This window comes from Symphalangus syndactylus, chromosome 10 (genome assembly GCF_028878055.3).
Source record: "Symphalangus syndactylus isolate Jambi chromosome 10, NHGRI_mSymSyn1-v2.1_pri, whole genome shotgun sequence".
NCBI lineage: Eukaryota > Metazoa > Chordata > Mammalia > Primates > Hylobatidae > Symphalangus > Symphalangus syndactylus.
In genome coordinates this window covers 21601086-21608833 of record NC_072432.2, presented here as the reverse complement: position 1 = coordinate 21608833, position 7748 = coordinate 21601086, and the positions used below count along the sequence as shown (strand labels likewise).

The 7748-nt window shown below is 40.7% G+C and overlaps 1 non-coding gene across 1 annotated transcript; it reads left to right on the top strand.

Moving 5' to 3' along the window:
• The first annotated feature begins 6796 nt into the window (after nt 1-6796).
• Nucleotides 6797-6903, top strand: LOC129492487 (U6 spliceosomal RNA). Its single transcript, XR_008660914.2, has one exon. It is a non-coding gene; the product is annotated as a U6 spliceosomal RNA (small nuclear RNA).
• Nucleotides 6904-7748: the final 845 nt, after the last annotated feature.

The following is a 7748-nucleotide window of genomic DNA, read 5'->3' as shown; positions in this document are numbered from 1 at the left end:
AAGATGTTGGGAGGGCCATGTTCCCTCTGGAGGCTCTAGGAGAGAATCTGTTCCCTGCAGACTGTCATCCCTTGGCTTGTGGGCGCATCACCCCAATCTGCCTCTGTCTTCATGTCATATTTTCATGTGTGTGTGTGCTTAAATTTCCTTCTGCCTCCCTCCTACAAGGGTGCATGCAATTACATTTGTAATCCATCTAGATAATCCAGGATAGTGTTCCCATCTTTAGATCCTTAACCTCATCATGTTTGCAAAGACCCTTTTTCCAAATAAGGAAAAATTCACAAGTCCCAAAGATTATGACAGGGATATCTTGAGGCAGGAGAGGATATTTTCTAGCCTACCATAATATCCTAACAGTATGTCTTTGAGATTGATAAATAGATCCTAAAATTCATGTGGAAAAACAAAATATCAAGAACGACAAAATAATTTTGAAGAAAGAGAATAAGAATATAGTGACTCATCTTTTGAGATATTAAAACTTATAAATTTAAGAAATGAGACATCATGCTATGATGGGAAGATTAAACAAATAGACTAGTGGATTGAAATAGATATTTCAGAGAGTGACCTATGAAGATAAAGGAATTTGGTAATGACAGAGTTGGCAGTACACATCAAAGTGCAAAAGATGGATTATTCAATACATGATATTTGGACAATTAGCTCTCCAGATGGTAGAAAGTAAAATTAAATTTCTACCCAATGTGACATACAATCTCTTCCATATGGATTAAAGATCTCAATGTTACTAGTAAAACTTTAATCTTTTAGATGAAAATATCTTTATTAACTTGATGCAAGATAGGATTGTTTAATTAAGAAATGAAATCTTACACCTTAATGTAAAAAAGAGAGAGATGTGACTAAATTAAAATAATCAGCTTCTTTGGTTCAAAACCAAAACACCACCAACAAAGTTTAAACATAAGCTGTAGATGGAGAGAAGATACTTGCAAATCATCTAACCAACAAAAGGTTGGTGTGTAGAATAGAGAAATAACTCTTGAAAATATTTGAGAAAAAGCCAAAAGCACCTAATAGAATAACGGATATAGAGTAAGCACATGGAAGTTAAACAATAAGTTGCTCAGTCATAATTCACATCCATTTCTATGGCAAAAAGAAAAGTTTCATAATATCAAGTATAGGTGAAGCTGTTAGCAAATGAAAACTTGTATAAGCTGCTATAAATTGCTATAATCGTGTTGGTAAGTTATTTGTCATCACGTAGTAACACTGAAGATGTGCATATTCTATGACTTAGAAATTTTACAACTAGGTTTATATCTTTGAGCAGTGCTGTTCAAAAGAATTCTCTGTGACGATGGAAATGTTTTCTATTAGTGCTGTCCAATAGGGTAGTCACAGCTCAGAAGGTGACTAATAGAGCTAATGAGTACGGGAAGTGTGGTTAGTGTAACAAATGAATGCTTAGTTTTTTTATATTTTCAACTATTAAAATTTAAATCACACCTGTGGCTAAAGGATACTGTATTGTTCAGTACAGCTTTAGAAAAACTCTCATAGCTGTATAAAGACATGTCTGGAAAGATGGACAATGCTGCATTTTCCCTAAGAGCTATAAATGGGAAACATTGTAAATATGGAAACAAATCTGGGTACTCATGGGCAGTTAAGATAAATGAACTAGAACTATACTTACTACACTGATTAGGGTGAACACCAAGCTGCTATAACAATGAGAACCTAAAATTCTCTGGGAGAAATAATATAAGTTCACATACCTTCTCACATAACTAAGTCTGTGTAACAGTCTAGTTTGGTGGGATAGATCTGTCATTTGGGAACTCAGTCTTCTATCTTTTGTTCTGCCATAACCTAGGGGCGTAGTCCTCATCTCCATGATCAAAGCTAGATGATGAGCAAGATCACATGCAAGATGGCAGGAAAAGACAAGAGAAATCAGATAACTATTTCCTTTTAAGAAAGTGAGCAAGGAGTTGCACGTGTCATTTCTGCTAGCATTCTATAAAACCCTAGTCACGTGGGAGCTGCAGAATGTGGTCACCAGGAGGCTATGACTTTGGAAATAAAAAGCATATTTGGAGAGACAACAGCAGTATGCTTTGTTCTTTACTGGCCATCCAAATATTTGTGCACACATTTCTTCCCAGCCATAGAACATTTGTTTCACAAGACAGACAATTGAAAGTCTCAGCCAGTTATGGCAAACAATTCAAATCCACAATTTCTAGAAGAGATGTGGTTGTCTGCATTGGGTCTGAGCATGTCTCCTCATAGCCTGGCAACCTGTAAAGGCAAATTGTTGTCAGCCTATCCTCCTAGACTATGACATAGACACACCTAGAATATGATAGTGAGGAAGAACTGCAATGGCTCTCCCTTCAGTGACCCATAGAAGTTATCAAATACTGGCAGCAGGTCACTGCAGACTCCTTGCCTGGTAGAGAGGTAAGTTGCTTGCTTCACCCATCTGCCTGTACCTCGGTCTACTCTCTCTTTATTTTCTCTCCATTTTTTAAATAGGGACAGGACCTTGGTCTGTCACCCAGGCTGGAAGGCAGTGGCACCATCATAGATCACTGCAGCCTCAACATTCCCAGCTCAAATGAACTTCCCGCCTTAGCCTCTTGAGTAGCCGAGACCACAGGCATGCGTTACTGCACCTACCTAATTTGTAGAAATGGGATCTCATGATGCTGCTCAGCTTGGTCTTGAACTCCTGGCCTCCAGTGATCCTCCTGTCTCAACCTCCCAAAGTGCTGGGATTACAAGCATGAGCCACCATACCTGGCCCTGGTTCTACTCTCTTGTAGAGTAATTCCTTTTTCTATGTTTCTCCCAGGTCCTTATCTTGCCCTCTGACAGTTTCTTTATCCGTTATCATCTTGGGTCACATATGAAGTGGACCTTCTTTGGTACTTCAAGGGTGAAACAATCATGGAATTTTGCAAGTTAAACTTTTGGGTTGTTTTTTGTTTTTTGTTTTTTTTTGCTACTATAATGTTCTCAAAAATGTTGTGGGCTTCTAATCCATTTACTTCCTGTTGGTTATTTCAGTGATCACATTGAAAATTCCTTATCGACAGTTTTCTTAAACTGTACCTCCTTTATTTCCTGACTTCTGTGTTCCAGTGACACACTAAAGAAGAGGAGGCATTGGGGGCAGCCCAAGGTGAAGGCCATAGAGAATTTAAAAGGAAAACAGATCAAAAGATGGGCCGCTGTTTATTTTCTCCATACTCTGGAAATTCTAAACAATTTCAGTGATAAAATATACCCCTAGCCAGAGCAGAAAACTTCTACATCTCCCAATTTCTGAGGGACACATGCCTTACATATTCTTCTCTCTCTCAGTATAATGCTTGTTCCCCTAAGATCATCGAAAATGATAAGCTTTTATGGGAAGGTAACAGCCTTAATTTTATGTTTGCCCCAGGCTTTTCTGTGTTTGACTGAAGATTCTTAGTAGGCATTTGAAAGAAGTCTATTCTTGCCTGAACTCATTTCTTTGTTGGTAACACTTGCCGAAAATCAGCAGAAGAACTGCCAGAGAATTGTAATAATCTATGCCTGTACAGTGCCTGTGACATACTTAGAAAGCATTTGACCTGGATTCCAAGTTATTAAAGACAGTAGTTGCACCAAATGTCTTTTTTTCTTTTCTTTCTTTCTTTCTTTTTTTTTTTTTTGAGGCAGAGTCTTCCTGTCTCACCCAAGTTGGAGTGCAGTGGCATGATTTCAGCTCACTGCAAACTCCACCTCCCAGGTTCAAACAATTCTCCTGCCTCAGCCTCCCCAGTAGCTGGGATTACAGGCATGTACCACCACGCCTAGCTAATTTTTGTATTTTTAGAAGAGATGGTTTTCACCATGTTGACCAGGCTGGTCTCTAACTCCTGGCCTCAAGCAATCTTCCCACCTTGGCATCCCAAAGTGCTGGGATTACAGGCATGAGCCACTGTGCCCAGCCCAAATGTCTTAACTATAGCACACCAAAAGCCACTTGTTTCTCAGTCTACAGTGTTGTTTTCTTGCTGTCAGGCACCTGGCCAAATGATAATTGCAACCTGCTTTTGATTTTTATGATGGTGGTATTTCACTTCTCATACCAATATTTTAAAATGCTAAAAATATAAGAAAAATTGAACAAGGAGTATAGAGCAATACAGCTGAATAGAAGTCTACACTATTCATTCCCCACCCTACAGGAACACCAAATTTTAACAACTAACTACACATAAAAAGCACCATTATAAGAGCCAAAACCAGGTGAGCAATCACAATACCTGGTTTTAACTTTATATCGCTGAAAGAGTCATTGAAAAGGGCAGGAAAGACAGTCTTGCATTGCCTACACCACCCCTCCCCTACCCCCTTGCAGTGGTGATGGAGAATCTGTGCTCTCGGGAGAGGGAGAGCACAGCGATCGTGAGGCTTTGCATTGATCTTGGTGCTGCCCTGTCACAGTGAAGAGCAGAACCAAGCTGTGCTCAGCTGATGTCCACCTATGGAGGAAGAATTTGGACTGGCCCTAGCCAGAGAGGAATCACTCATCCCAGAGGTTAGAGCTTGAGTTCCGGCAAGCCTTGCCACCGCAGGTTTTAGTGTTCTGGGGGCCCTAAGTGAACTTGAGGTGCAGTCTAGGCCACATGGAGTGCAATTTCTAGGCAAGATATAGTGCTGAACCCAGTGGACTGGGAACACATGAGACCTACGGAGACACCAGCCAGGGGAGCTAAGGGAGTGCTTGTGCTGCTCCTCTGCCACCCTCTGGCAGCAGCCGCATGGCACAGAGAAATCATGCGCTTGGGAGAGGAAGAGCACAGTGACTGGAGACTTTATGTTGAACTCAGTGCTGCCATGTCACCTGGCAGGATTCATCATCTGCTGACTACAGAGCCCCTGCACCTTGAATAACCAACAGCAATACCCAGGTAATACACTGTAAGCACTGGATTCTCAGACCTGTCGGCTTCACGTATGACCCAGCACATTCCCAGCTGTGGTGGTTATGGCGAAAGACTCTTTCTGTTAAAGAAAAGCAGAGGGGAAAGTAAAGGGCACTCTGTCTTGCACATTAGGTACCAGCTCAACCACAGTGGGGTTGAGCACCAAGCAGGCTCTTGGGGTCTTCGAGTCCAGGTCTAGGCTCTTGGTCAGCTTTTCTGGACCTGCCTGGGCCAGAGGAGAGCCCACTGCCCTGAAGGGTGAGTCTCAGGCCTGGCAGCACTCATCACAAGCTGACTGAAGAGCACTTGGGCTTTGAGAGGGAAGAGTGAGAAGGGCTTTGTCTTGTGATATGAGTGTCAGCTTAGCCACAGTAGATTAGGACACCAGGTAAATTTCTAAATGTTTTGACTTCAATTCCTGGCTCCAGACAGCATTTCTGGACCCACCTGGGGCCTGGGGGAACTCATTGCCCTGAAGAGAAGGACACAAACCTGGCTGGCTTTGCCACCTGCTGATTGTAGAGCCCTAGTGCCTTGAGCAAACTTAGGCAGGTAGTTGTTACAGTGGGCCTTGGGTGAGACTAGTGCTGTGCTGGCTTCAGGTCTGAACTAAAACAGTCCCAGTGGTGGTGGCCACAAATGTGCTTGTGTTTCCCCACCCCTAGTTCCAGGAGGCCCAGCACAAAGTAAGAAAGATTCTTTTTGGGAAACAGAAAGGGAAAATAACAATGTCTGTGCCTGGTAACCCAGAGAATTCTTCCAAATCTTATCCAAGACTACCAAGGCAGTAACTCTGAGTCTGCAAGAACCACAGCATTGTTGGTTTTGGGGCCCAAGTCCCTTTGAATAACTGGAATGCCTTCTCAAGAAGGTTGGGTACAAATAAGCTCAGACTGTGACATCTACAATAAATGCCTAATTACTCAATGCCCAGACAATGGTGATCATCTACAAGCATCAAGATCATCCAGGAAAATATGACCTCATCAAATGAACTGAATAAGGTACTAGGGACCAATGCTGGAGAAACAGATAGGTGTGACCTTTCAGACAGAGAATTCAAAATAGCTATGCTGAGGAAGCAGAAAGAAATTTAAGATAACACAAAGAATTCAGGATTCAATCAGATAAACTTAACAAAGAGGTTGAAATTATTAAAAAGAAACAAGTAGAAATTATAGAGTCGAAAAATGCAGCTGACATACAGAAAAATGCATCAGAGTCTCTTAATATCAGAAGTGATGAAGGAGAAGAAAGAATTAGTGAGCTTGAAGGCAAGCTATTTGAAAACACACAGAGGAGACAGAAGAAAAAGTAAAGCATAGCTATAGGATCTAGAAAATAGCCTCAACAGTGCAAATCTAAGAGTTATTGGCCTTCAAGAGGAGGCAGAGGAAGAGAAGGGGGTAGAAACTTTATTCAAAGAGATAATATTGGAGAATGCCCCAAACCCAGAGAAAGATACCAGTACCCAAGTACCAGAAGATTATAGAACACCAAGCAGATTTAACCCAAAGAAAACTACTACAAGGCATTTAATAAACTCCCAAAGGTAAAAAATAATGAAGGGATCCTAATAGCAGCAACAGAAAAGAAATAAGATACAATGGAGCTCCAATACATCTGGAAGCAGACATTAGAGTGGAAACCTTTACAGGCCAGAGAGAGTGACATGATATATCTAAAGTGTGCAAGGAAACATTTTTTACACTAGAATAGTGTGTCTGGTGAAAATATCCTTTAAGCATGAAGGAGAAATAAAGACTTTCCCAGACAAGGAAAAGCTGAAAGATTTCATCAACACCAGACCTGTTCTACAAGAAGTGCTACAGGGATTATTTCAATTAGCAAAGAACATGCTTGTTTCTGTAGCACATATACTAAAATTGGAATGATACAGAGAAGATTAGCATGGCCCCTGCACAAGAATGACGTGCAAATTCGTGAAGCATTCCATGTTTTTTCATGACCAAGAACCCAAAAGCAAATGTATTAAAAACAAAGATAAATAGTTGGGACTTAATTAAACTAAAGAGCTTTTGCATGGCAAAAGGAACAGTCAGCGGAGGAGTAAACAGACAACCCGCAGAGTGAGAGAAAATCTTCACACTATATATCTGACAAAGGGCTAATATCCAGAATCTACAAGGAACTCAAACAAATCGGTAAGGAAAAAACAATCCCATCAAAAGGTGGGCTAAGAACAGAAATAGACAATTCTCAAAAGAGGATATACAAATGGCCAAGAAACACATGAAAAAATGCTCAGCATCACTAATGATCTTGGAAATGCAAACCACAATGCAATACCACCTTACTACTGCAAGAACGGCCATAATCAAAAAATCAAAAAACAGATGTTGGCATGAATGCAGTGGACAGGGAACACTTCTACACTGCTGGTGGAAATGTAAACTAGTAAACCCACTATAGAAAACAGTGTGGAGATTCCTTAAAGAACTAAAAGTAGAACTAACAGTTAATTCAGCAATCCCAATACTGGGTATCTACCCAGAAGAAAAGAAAACATGAAAAAGATACTTGTACACACATGCTTATAGCAGCACAGTTCGCAATTGCAAAATCGTGGAACCAACCAAAATGGCCATCAATCAACAAGTGGATAATGAAACTGGTATATTTATATGATGGAATACTACTGAGCCATAAAAAGGAATGAATTAACAGCATTTGCAGTGACCTGGATGAGATTGGAGACTATTATTCTAAGTGAAGTAACTCAGGAATGGAAAACCAAACATCGTATGTTCTCACTGATATGTGGGAACTAAGCTATGATACAGTGGA